The sequence below is a fragment of the Diadema antillarum genome, unplaced genomic scaffold (genome assembly GCF_040938485.1).
Source record: "Diadema antillarum isolate AM-2024a unplaced genomic scaffold, OU_Dant_1.0 seq00002093_RagTag, whole genome shotgun sequence".
NCBI lineage: Eukaryota > Metazoa > Echinodermata > Echinoidea > Diadematoida > Diadematidae > Diadema > Diadema antillarum.
The window spans coordinates 28,306-42,500 of NW_027272737.1; positions in this window are offsets into that span (position 1 = coordinate 28,306).

Sequence of the window (14,195 nt, forward strand, 5' to 3'; positions counted from 1 at the left end):
TGCTTTTCAGCCAAGAATCATCAATTCATGAAGTTCACCAAAGATCTACGTAAAGATGGATGAGATATAGCAAGGTGTACGTATAATGCATTTTTCTATCATAGTAGGCAGTGTTACTGTAAAACAGAAGTATTCTTATACTTGAAATTTTGTGAATTTTGCAAGGAGCCAAGATTCGCAAATTTAAAATGCACGCAAAACTTCTTGTCTACGCTACATATATGCATTGAATGTCATAGGCAATTTACAAAAATTTCACACTGTGAAGTGCCGCAGGCTCCAATTCAAGAAAGTGTCACGCCGCAAATATTTCTGATTTTACAGATCTTTTGTGTGACATGCCGCAATGTTCATACAAACTTCTTTTGGAGGCAGCATTCAGTTGTGCTGCCAAGTGACCAGAGCAGGGGCTGGTGAAAAATTGTTGCCATGAAATTGTCAAGACTTTCCTCTGACTTGCAAAATTGTCAGTGCTCTGGTCCACTGACTGAAGAAAATAAAGATTCTTATCTGTGTACCCTTTCAAAACTACAGTATTCAACCCTGACAGAAGTATCGCATCTTTTGATGTTTTAGGATAATGAATATACCTGGAAGCAGATTACTGTAAAAGTGGTTATTTTTGCGCGAGTAATTTTTTTTTGCGCTCGGCTGGGTGAAATGAATTTTACTTGCTTTTAATTCCGCGGAATCAAGACATTTATTAGTGGAACACACAGCATGCAAAATATTTGCATGTTTTTATTTTCGCGCTGGATTCTGGTCGCGCGAAAATGTCCACACCGCAAAAATTTCTACTTTTACAGTAGTACTATGTGGTGTTGAGTGTTCAGATGGCCACTCATGTACTTACGTCAATAGGGAGTTGGACAGGAGTAGCCATATACATTGTACCACGATGGTTATGTTTAAACAGATGCTCTCTTGCACGTTGTTGCTCGTATTTTTTTCCTTTTGTGTGAAACCCCCTCTGATGAGATGTGTAATCCCTAAACAAAATGGACTAGCCCAGCTTTAATGGCATTACATGTTTAATAGGAAGTACGTAACAAGAGTGTTATTTCTTACAAGTGAGCAAAATGTATCTGTCCTTTACGTTAACCTTATTGCAATGTTATAATCTTGACTCGGATAGATTTTCTGCAGAAAATAATTGACATTAATTAGAACATGCCAAGTCCAGTTGGAAAAAAAAACCCAACAACTAATATTTGCATGGATGTGTGTATGACTGTAGATAACCGATAATAAGTTATCAACATAGTGTATTGTATGATGTTTCTGATTGACACAAGATGAAACTTGACTGTGTGTACTGCTGTAAAAATGTATGACCCATGATGATTTCTATTGATTGCACCCGTGTTCTGAGTGAGTGGACGGGTGCGAGAGCATATCCTCCGGCTTTTTGTCGGGGTGCAAAGCCAAGCATCAAACTCATTTCGAACAGGTAAATCTACTGTATATAACCCTCAGAGCTTGTACATACTGATTATCAAAATAAATTGCAATACCAAGGAAAAACAAAGGTCTGTGCGGTGAGTAATTTCTTGCATTGGAGATTGGATGTTGAATGATACTTTCCCTGTTGATGTTAGTGGCATGGCATTGAGATATTTTCATAATTGTGACCCTGCACCACAAAACCAACATAAGTCGCCAGACATGGATTTTTAGTTCAGGACAGATTCTCAAAGAGCAGACTTTAAGCTTTAAAATGATGTATAACTCAATTCAAGTGGACTCTCCTAACCTGTCTAAATGTTAGAAAGAAAGCACATACCCTGGAAATATGTATACTGAGAAAACGGGCTCTGAAGTCTTAGCTATGCTCTCTGTTTAGAATGGGACAAAAAAAGGATGTAAAACTCCATAGCAACAACAATGAAGGGATTATCAGATTATGCTGATATTAAGCAAGCTCTATTAACATAGTCTACCCATGACTAATACCAACTTTCAAAGCAGTAGGATCATCATTTCAAAATTATTAGAGTTGAAAGTGAAGAGTGTGTGAAGAGTTTTGAAGAAATTGAGGAATGTAAGACATACCTTATCACACTATACTCTGCAAAGAGGTGTTCTAGAAAAACTGCTAAAAACACAATTTCCCATTCGTTTTATGATCCCACACGAGTAATGTAGAAGAATTGTTCTTTCAGAAAATATGAAAAACACAAAACTGATTACAGTAGTTTGACTCATTCCACCTATTTTTAGTCCTCGTGTAAAATCAGGGTGTGCGACTTTTTGTTGGCTTTGTGATGCAAGGTCAAAATTGTATGATGGTCAAACTCCCAAGAAAACAAGGAAAAGTAGAAATTACGCGGTGCGTAATATATGTCCCCGCCAGAAGTAGCATTTTGTAGCAAAATGTACAATATAGGTAAAAAATCAAGGTCAAAGGTCAAAGAAGTCAAAGGTCAAAATTCTGTGTAGAAGTTTTGAAGCCCTCACCTAGTGCCATCACATAAAGCAAACGGAATCGAAATCAGGTTAGAAATGGCGAAGGAGTAGCATTTTGTAGCCAATGTACAACAAAATGTAGGTCAAAAATCAAGGTCAAAGGTCAAAGAAGATAAAGGTCAAAATTCTACGTAGAAGTTTTGAAGCCCTCACCTAGTGCCATCACATAAAGCAAACGGAATCGAAATCGGGTTAGAAATGGCGAAGGAGTAGCATTTTGTAGCAAAATGTACAATACAGGTAAAAAATCAAGGTCAAAGAAGTCAAAGGTCAAAATTCTGTGTAGAAGTTTTGAAGCCCTCACCTAGTACCATCACATAAAGCAAACAGAATCGAAATCGGGTTAGAAATGGCGAAGGAGTAGCATTTTGTAGCTAATGTACAATATGGGTCAAAAATCAAGGTCAAAGGTCAAAGAAGTCAAAGGTCGAAATTCTGTGTAGAAGTTTTGAAGCCCTCACCTAGTGCCATCACATAAAGCAAACGGAATCGAAATCGGGTTAGAAATGGCGAAGGAGTAGCATTTTGTAGCAAAATGTACAATACAGGTCAAAAATCAAGGTCAAAGAAGTCAAAGGTCAAAATTCTGTGTAGAAGTTTTGAAGCCCTCACCTAGTACCATCACATAAAGCAAACAGAATCGAAATCGGGTTAGAAATGGCAGAGTAGCATTTTGTAGCTAATGTACAATATGGGTCAAAAATCAAGGTCAAAGGTCAAAGAAGTCAAAGGTCGAAATTCTGTGTAGCAGTTTTGAAGCCCTCACCTAGTACCATCACATAAAGCAAACAGAATCGAAATCGGGTTAGAAATGGCAGAGTAGCATTTTGTAGCAAAATGTACAATACAGGTCAAAAATCAAGGTCAAAGAAATCAAAGGTCAAAATTCTGTGTAGAAGTTTTGAAGTCCTCACCTAGTGCCATCACATAAAGCAAACGGAATCGAAATCGGGTTAGAAATGGCGAAGAAGTAGCATTTTGTAGCAAAATGTACAATATAGGTCAAAGGTCAAGGTCAAAGGTCACAACTGAAATTTGGTGTAGAAGTTTCAAAGCTCCCATGTAGTGCTATCATATAAAGCAAACAGAATAAAAATTGGCTCATAAATGACAGAGAAGTAGCAAATTGAAGATTTTGATCACACATGGACGCACACACGGACAGACAGACACACGGACACACGGACACACACACGTACGGAGCCCGTTTCATAGTCCCCTGCTCGAACTCGTTCGGCGGGGACAAAAATCATTCTCACACAAAGTAGGAAACTGATGGTGTATACTGGTATGCATTCCACAACAGAAAGAAGTTGACCACAAAAACACATCTTTCAGTTTCAATACAAAATGTAGATTTTATTTCTGGAACAAGTCCTAAAAGTGGCAATGTTGCTACATTTAGAACACTAAAGACACAATAAATCTTGCCACATTTGGTCCCTTAGATTACATCAACTTTTTTTTTTTAAATTGTTTTAACAGAGTAATAACAGTGGTACACAATTTATTTGGCAATGCCAATACAAACCATAAAACATGTAGCAATGTGTATACACAATTGACAACCATGCATACTGTACAAGGCGAGCTGCAGTTTCAGTAAAACAATTTCAATTTATGAACTATACAATAGACTAACAAACGTAGAACGGGACACACAGAAGATCAACTTACTGCAGACTCTAGTAATACTCAAGACGATGACAAAGGGAATATACTCTGTAATCACAATACAATCATCAACATTTAAAGGACAAGTCTACCTTCATATACATAAGGATTGAGAGAATGCAGCAATATTAGTAGAACACATCAGTGAAAGTTTGAGGAAAATGGGACAATCCGTTCAAAAGTTACGAATATTTTAAGTATCTCTGCAGTCACTGCTGGAAGAGAAGACTACTACAGTGCATGATGTCACATGCGTACAACTATATAAGGAAAATAAAAAGAGAATTTCACAAAACTTTACTTTTTGAATGAAGTGCACATTTCTTCGACTTGCTACTGACGTATGTTAAGGGTAATATTATTCCCCCTGCCTTCTGAAAGAGAGAAGTCGAGTGTTCTTTAGTTATGCGAGAAAAATGGAAATATGTTGAATTTTCTTTATTCTTTCTTTATATCGTTGTACTCATGTGACATCACAAGCTATAGTAGTCTTTTCATCCAGCCGTGACTTAGCAGAAACTTCAAAAATTCATAACTTTTTAACGGATTGTCCGATTTTGCTCAAACTCTCACTGATGTGTTCTACTAATATTGCTGCATTCACTCAACCCTCATGTCTATGAAGGTGAACTTGTCCTTTAACATTCAAGACAATGTAAAATAGAATATAATCTGTAATCACAATACAATCATCTCAACATTTCCAATTTCTCCCAATATGCTACTGGCATTACAAAAATGCATTACAGTATTCCCCTGTATAGTATGGGGTTTCTCTTTTGATTATAAAAAAGCTTCCCATTTTCCACTTCAAGCAGAGTAGAGATGAAAATTAATTCCAGCAATAATAAGCTTTCTTCCCATAAGAGGGATATCAGTTTTTGAGTATACATGTACATGATCTCAAATCTTGGAAACCAGCTCAGACACAAACCCATTTTGTGTGATAGCTGAGGTGTTCACCAAAACATTGCTCTTTACAAAGAAAACAACAACAAGAAGAACCAACCCCCCCCCCAAAAAAAAAAGACAACAACAACAAAACCAAACCAAAACACAGGTTAGTTTGTTGCAAGACACATTTTGTACACGATTGGTTCATTGACTAAAGCATGAAAAACTTTGAAAAGAAAGGTGGCGCATGACCAGTCTGATGAAGTACATGTACATGCATGTTTACATGATCAGAATTTAAAACTATCTTCACATTGGCAACAATAAGAGCACACACAGGACATCTATGTTTGTAGAAAGAGTGTACTTATTTTTACAACTGAGTGGTATAATGCCTTTCATATTACAAACTGATAATTTCTTTATTTGCAATTTCTAACCGGCATGTTACAATATCATAGTAAAATCTTACAAAGAGTACTCTACTTGCAATCTCTGTATGGTTTCAGAAGAGAGCTGATACGTAGACCCGTAACATCAAATTTCTACTAGATTGTACTAGCTCCACACTGACATGTCAGCTTACACACTACTTGTGTCCAGTATGCTGTAAGACCAGTAATATTCCCTTGCATGAAACTTTGGGGAATTTCGCGAGGAGCCAAGATCCGCGAAAGCAAGATGCATGTGAAAGCGTTTGTCTACACAATGTGCTGAATGCCAGTGGCGATTCGGGAAAGTTTCATGCCCCGAATGTTTCTGTATTTACAGTACATACATGTATTACTCCCCGTCGAACGAGAACAATCACAAGAAATCGACAGGATCTATAATGAACCTCCTGCAACAACAGTACGAAGCGACTTCTTGTTATACTTGTGTCAGTGAAGTCTTTTCGGCATGATGTATGGGAAGTCACTAACATCAGACTGAATTTGAAAACAATGTAATAATAGTGACTGTGATAATCATCATTACCCCCATTACTATCCCTCCCACCAATACCACCTCCCCAATATAATCATCAATACCATCATTATCTCAGTCATCATCAATTATCATCAACATCATCATCACCGCCATCACCATAATCATCATCATCATCACCATCATCATCATCATCATCATCATCAGTGCATTACACCTTAGTGAATGAGAACAATCACAAGAAAAGTCATGGTCACCTTCTCATTGCAGTTATTCTATTTTGTAATCATTATCATCAATATCACCATATCATCACCACTATTATCATTCCACATCACCCTCGTTTGACTGGGCGATATCTTTTTATGATACTGAGTGTTCTTGGCAACTTGGCAAGGATGGTATGAACATAAATCAAATGGCTCCACCGAGAGATGGCTCCATGGGTTGTATAATTAGGTAAGCAACAAGGATAGAAGCAGCTGCTACACATAGCAGAGACTCCATAACCTCTCTTATACTAGAGGGAATTCTCCTATTTTGATTATACCTGCGTAAAATCTTCCACTGTAGCCATGCATCTCCTCATTAAGATGTATTTTCTCCTGCTTAAAATTTAGCTCTCTCTCTTACCAAACTTTAGTTTTTTTATATATGCTGAAAAATAGGACTAAGAGAGCACTATAGAACATCTCTACAGCCCTTTAGCTGACCTTGGGTGCAGGGGATGATGTGCTTTGCGCTTTTGATGTCAGCAACATAATATCTAGGCATGTTTGCGTTATCAGAGTCTCCAGTTTGCTAGGGGGTTAAGGCAGGTCCCTGGAGAATCTTCAGTTTAAAGGATACTTGGGGTTGGAATCTCTGATAACAAAGTCATTTCAGACTGAGACTGAAACCCTAAACATGGCACAACAATTGGTAGTACTCGCATGAGCAGACATTAGAGGAGCTCAAGAAAGAGCAGCAAGGGTATAAACCTCCCAAACACTTTTCGTTATTTCGCATTACAAGGAAGTGGCCATTCTAAATGTTATCTGGGAGCTCACTAAAAGCTTGCCATAGTATTCAATTCTCTCATGACATAAACCATGGATCCTGGTACTGTAACAGGGATTGAGATGGAATTCCCAGTTTTGTATGAACAATACGCGATGTATGAAAATATGAATGCAGGCTTGTCTCATCATCATTTTCCAATATGCCTAAAATGAGCAAAATGTGTGCCCATCCAATCAAACTTGGGTTTAGATTCACACCATGGACTTTTGCATATCCATTTTGCCACCATTAACAACAGCACCGAAGCGCTGAATTTAATTTCTTGCGCCATAGGGGGAAGAAAAAGGGATGAGCACGTAGCAGCAAAGTACGAGAAATATACCAAGGCTGCACTGGAGTTTGCTAGGAATACTCTACCTACTTGCAACATTATGCAGGGCAGTCACAGGGGTGGGGTGGGGGTATTTACTACAATCTCTGTGGACAAGCTAACAAGTTTAACCGTGTATGTGATATCGCTCAAATTTATAGCTATAGTGCCTGGGATATGCTGATACACAATTTCCTCTCGCTTCTTTGGCTTTTGTTTCCACAACTGATATTTGCTCAGTCCTCGATTGCTGACATGCGAGTCACGCCTCTGGCAAAAGGCTTGGGCATCCACGCGGAGTTGCCATCGATAATTAGAAAAAGCACACGCATGAATTATCAAAACTCAATTCGCCATGTTACCGAAACTGGTCTTATATAGAAATACCGGTAAGCTTTACATGCAAGAGATTGATCAAATACGTTTTTCACTCCATTGTACAACACCGACACAGCACAACAGCGATACAGAAGTCAAGAAATGTGTAAATAACTTTGTGAGGAATTAAAAGGTGGAGCATTGCAGAAACCACTGAATAGAAATACATACAACATGCACTAAAGGCACTGAAGAAGTGTAACACAGCAGAAAATAAAGAATGCAAAGGCACGTATATCAATTACAACATACACATGCATATTGCCAGTCATTGCTCAAAATGACACACAAAATAATGGAATGAAGATATTACAGCAATGTACCAGATAATTACTATAATTCATACAGCACAGACATCTGCTATGAGTTTCATTGATAAAATACGATTCCCAAATGTCAAAGTAAATTTTTCATCCTGTATAAGATGAGAATTTCAGTAATATCCTGCAGAGTGTGTGCTCTTTTTTTTTCTTTTTTTCCTCATTTCACGTCGATGCAACGAAATCCCATTTCATTCCAGTACTGGGATTCTATGCATCAATCTTGGAATGCGCCCGATCTCCACGACGCAATATTTACAATGCATGATTTGACAACAGAGCCACACATAATGCCTGGTGTACATTCAAATACAGACATATAGTTTTATTTACACATTTACGTGGCTATTTTAACTCATCTAGTTGGCTATTCACCAAAGTTAGAAGATAAAGAATACAAGGGAAATTTTCATACACTTTAGCACCAAGGACTAGTAAAGGTCACAGGTCAAAGTAGTTTTGTATGACTAAAGAAGATCTTGCCAACCAAGAAAAACAAAATAACAACCTTTAAGTGAATGAAGAAAATGAATGTGTGCTGGTGATTGCTCAGTTGTGCAGTTAGCACTTCAAGGTTGTAGATGACAAAGATGAAGAAGAAAAAAGGGAGGACAAAGATGGAGAAGAGGAGAGGGTGAAGAAGAGAAAGAAGAAGATGAAGAACTGAATAAATATTGACATCTTTTTTTTTTCTTTTTCTTTTTTGCATCAAAGTGAAGAAGAGTGTGTGACATGTATTGTCTGAAATTCATCAGTTGTCACCACCTCCTTCCGGATTGAATGAATAGGGAAGGGCACCTGTTTTTCCCACCTTAACCACAATATTCCAACCTTTGGGGCTGCATCCCATATTAAGTACAAGTAGGTATGTCTTTGTTGCGATGCCACTCATGCGTGACAATGCCTTTGACAAAATCGAGTAGAAGGTAGTGACATGGAACCTGATGTAATATGTCCATTCGTGATCTGTGGCATCCGTCAAATGCCATACGTCTATGAAGACATCAATATTGCAGCAGTGTAAGATTGCCAACAAGATTTCAGCCAAAGCATCACTGTACACCGCAGCACAGGCGGGACAACATCTTCATCAAAACAGACGACATACATGTATAACACAAACAAAGCAAATATAAAAGGAGAAAAGATACATAATATATTTACACAAGGATTTAAAATCTCTCTTAGATACTCTCATCTGATAAAAGAATTTCTGGTATGCTATTCCTTAATGATTCTTACAAGCCTATAACGGCTTATGAATTATGACACATTGCAAATTTACTCAAACATTATTGTATTACAACGTATTACCTGATGTCACGATTGCCCATAACATTTAGGGCAGCGCACATTGTCACAGACAAAGTGAAATCATGTCAAGGCCAAAGTACATTTCTACCAACAAATTTACTTACTGCAGAAACGAGCTAAACTTTGCTCTAAATATCTTGACAATGCGGCGATTCCCATACATTCTTACCCATCTAAACTAGTGAGATCAAAATCAAAATGGCAAAAAAATTGCTAAACCTGTAAATACAGTAGGTTACTACGTGCCTATGTAGATAGACAACCTGTACCTGAGACTTTTGTGACTGCTTTGATGTGCTTGTCCCCCATCCCACAAAAAAGAGAGAAAATAAATACATACGCAGTTAAGAATATAAACAAAAATTATATGAATTGTTGAAATGCTGACATTTAGGTTAATCTTTTATTCCACACAAAACGGTAACCTATGCAATGTTGTCCTTGAAATGGAGAAGATGTGTTATATCTAAAGATCTAGAGTCAACACCAAAAATTATTTTCCATGGATTTCCCAGACAAGACAAAGGACCTGCAATACAAATGACATGCATAACATACACCGAGACAGCTGGAAGAAGACTAAGTAAGATTTGGCAGGTTTCCATACAATTGCAAATATCAACAAGGCCACATTTGTACATTCAGAACACCAGCAACAAAAGGGGTGTTTCCATTCATTGTTCAAATCCGTCAAAATTCTCCGTCCAGAACGAATCTGAACGTGAGGCACACACGAGCCCCACAAAACTGTCATTCATCCGTAAAATCAGACGTCACAAGAATAAGAAATACTCAATCCACTCTGGAATGGAAGGACACACCTCATGTGGTGCATGCAACATTTAACCCTTTCTGCTCTCACCTTTTTAAAACTCCACTGAATTAGCGTACAAACAGGTCACCTATTATAACGACAGCGTTGCGATTGTAACAGCCATTTGCAATGCATCGTGGGATGCCTCCCAACACAATAATCCTCATTTTGGCTGAAATTTACTTTTAATCTCCTAGTGAACATGTAGTAAAAACATCTGACTCTTCAAATTCCGTAACTCCCTTATCTTACATCATATTTCAATGGAACTCTTGCCATCCTGTTTGTGCAATTTTATGTCATTCATTAAAATCAATGTGAATATGGCATGGAATAGCACTCTGAGAATTCACTTTGAAGATGGCACAATTCAGGCAAAATCTCTCGTTTCTCAACAGTCAAATCCTGCGGTCGTCTCATCCGAGCACTGCCAGATGCCAATCACCAATTTACAAAATGATGATGATCAAAGTTGATGGATCTCAAAACATGCTTTGCAAAAGAGCGGGGGTTAATACCTGATACGAGTTGAATTCAAACCCCCGACTTTGCAGCTTCTCTTCTAAACAAAGAGCACCACATAAGTTTAGTCATCATTTCCTTTCTCAGTGTCTGCACCATCTCCCAACGAGGAGCACCAATAACAATCAAGGCTGCAAGGTTGATTCCCCTCTCCTCCATCTGCAAAACGCAGAAATTTTTGCGGTACATCAATTTCCGCATATTTCGCGCCACTTCTGGCTGGTGCGAATTCTAAAATACTGCGAAAACATCTTCACAATTTTCTTTGCACATTGCGAATGGGTTGACAATATTGTGCAGTGCGAATTCAACAACCCGCGAATATGTTTTTGAGCCGCTCAGCACGAAAAATTAATCATGCAAAAATATTGACGTTTACAGTCTATCCTCTTTTTTTTTTTCTTTTTCATCACCCCCATTCTGCAGTGGCTCCTATTCACCCATCTTCCCCAAACTGGGGGCCAGACCATAGATTTTCCCCATCCCTCTCTTCCCCCAGTCATACAACCTGCCCTCCACAGGGGGTGGGGCCAGAAGTCAACGATGCTGATGTGACTACCGGTAGATGTTTCACCTCTCAACTGGAGTAGCTAGACCTCCTGGAAATGTAAAGAGTAATATTGAGAAGTTAGAAATGCTGCAAAAACAAACAAACACAAGACTTTTGATAAGGCATTTATGAACTCAGTCAAAAGACTTAACAAATATATTTCGTTTCTTTTTCAGGGGGAGGGGGAATGAAAAATGGGGGTTCCTTGTGCACTTCCTGTGGTCCTATCCCAGTGGTCTTGGGCCTGGTTTATAGGTGTGCCTTGGTTGGTAGGATTAATCATTAGGCAAAGTATAATGTTTCCTCCATCCAAATACTGTACATAATTACTTTAGTGACATAACTGACTTGACTGAGAAAGTTGACAATTCTCTTTCATTTTGTCAACTACAACAGAACCAAGGAAGCAAACTCTCAAAAAGTTTATCGTTCTAATCTTCATCTTGTTTAACCATTTTTTTGGTTCTTTATTAGATTATTCCAATGATCCAATATAAATAAGGGCAAATGATGTTGATCATCCAAAGATACACATTATCTCTCAGCATGTACATTTATGGCCCATAACAGCGTGTTTCAGATAGAAGGCACAAAAAATACCCTTTTCTGATATTACTCACACCACCCTACTGAGACCAGGATCCCATTCTGAAACTACTCCTTTGGAAAGTTGTCATGCCAAATATTTCGGGAAAAGTAAGAAAGCACTAGTTTCTTTCATCGTGTGCTCATTCGTAAGGCATTCTCTGCATGGGTGAAGGCTTCTTTTGCAATTGCATGGTCTGGAATTGATGAGTCTCAAGAGAGGCAGGGGTGCGGTAGGGAAGAGTGTTTTTTTTTTTTTTTTTTTTTTGTCCTGCTCTATGTGCTTAGAGGTCCCAACTATCCTGTATGTTCTCCACCTATCTCAGATATCACATGCTCCTTAGTAAAATGATGCTAAAAGAAACTAGAAATTATAGACATTATACAGTATCATCTACACATAACATGCCTTTGTTTGCCATGCTGCACCCCAACTTTTCGTTGACAGGTACATGTATCAAAATTGACAACTTTAATAGCAGATGTTGGCCAATATCTCTGCAGTCAGCTACTCCTACATATTCTGTCCTTTAGGATGGAATTACATCACAGTGGCAGATCCAGGGGGCGCCTCCCTTTATTTTTTTGCTAAAACAAATGTGCCCTGCCTTTAATTTTGTAAAGGTGCCCCCCTCCCCCCTCCCCCGCCCCTTTGCAGAATTCCTGGATCCGCCCCTGCATCACCTACTCAAGCAAGTAATAGCTCTTTAAAGATTTTATGTGCTTTGAGTGCTGATTAACACAAAAACAAAAACAAAAACAAAAACATAGCACTGTTCAGATTGTCAAAAGTCTCTAACACAAAAAGGGCTAATCACAGAATGAAGAAACTGACCTTCACACCCCATCCAATAGACTAATTGACTGGTTCACGTTTTAGCCCTGTACTCTTCTGAGCATGAAATCATAACGGCAGTGTGTACCGTGTGTAACTGAGAGTACTTGAGAAGACTTGGCGTGGAAGCATCAACAAGGCTTGCATGTACTATTCATTCTTAAAGCTAACCTGATGAGCTGTTGGATTTTTTTTTTTATGTCTTCATACATCTTCTTTTTTTTTCAAGCACCTTAGTGGGGAAGAATTATTTTTGACATGCATCAAAATTGTTTGACAGGTCTCTATTAGCCCCACCTGAACAAAGCGGAAGACTTCTTTCTCGCAAGAAACAAGTTTTCTCGCAAAAATGAATACAAATAAATGAATAAATAGCAGGGGATGAAAAAACAAAAAGATGGAAACATCATGCTCAGTCCCTTCACCATTAATGTCAAGGGAAAAAGACAAAACAAATAAAAACAACTGCATCAAAACGGCTGAATCTATAAGATATGAGACAAAATGAGGCAAAATGTGTAAATGTGAGCAGTGATGAAGATGACAAATAAAGTGATGGCATTCCCATTCGTTATGTACCATGATCGTGGTGACAGTGACATGTTTTAAAGTGAATAGCGTGGCGTAACCTACCGGCGGTACTGGCTGCCAAAAAATCACCATGTGATTGAAGAAGAAAGTTTTTTAAAAAGATGCATGATTTGTATCCATATGTAAAAATTACTGGAGGATGATTTCACAGCTGACAGCACTTTTCAGCCTCATACGTAATACATATATCCCCTTGGTGTGGATTTGTATCACTGTTGCACAGGCTGAAATTTGATTAGCACTTTTGGGCAATTTGCCAGGAATAGTATGAACAGCATATTGGATTAGATTATGGTTAGTAATAGTAGCAAGATCATATTACAGAATGCTCATACTGGCAATCCACAGACTGTGCTGTGGCAGCCAAGAATGACCAGGGTCAAAAGTCATCCAAACCTATAAACCATTTCCTGACGATTTTGAAAATATGTCATCCTGAGGGATGCATTATTGTAATTGTGGCTTAAAAATTGGGGTGTGTATCACCAATATTTATGATTTGGATTAATTTACCTGGATTTTGATTCTCAGAGTACAGCAAGTAATTTGGTGCACCCATTATCATAGTGAAACATGTTGGAAAGTAGAGAAGTGTTAAAATACAGCTTTCCATGGGTTAGTCTTGAAATTTGATTTTAAAAAAAAAATCTAAGCTTTTGGGTGGACCTGACATATAGGCTTGGGCCATCTGTCGCTGAAGTTTCTACATCTATCTCACCTCTCTACTCCTGACATTTCTTTTCTCGATGGCAACTTCCGGCTCCTTCTCCACCTTCTCTGGTGGGGCATTGCCAGCAGCAACATCCTCCTCCTTTCCCCTGGCAATGGTATCGCCCTCGTCTACAACATCCACAACATCCTTAAAGGGGTCATTCTCTTGAGGTGCCTCCCCATCTTCTAAATTCATGTCCTCGTCACCTGGGGCAGGAATCCCTGCAAGATCTCCTTCGTTG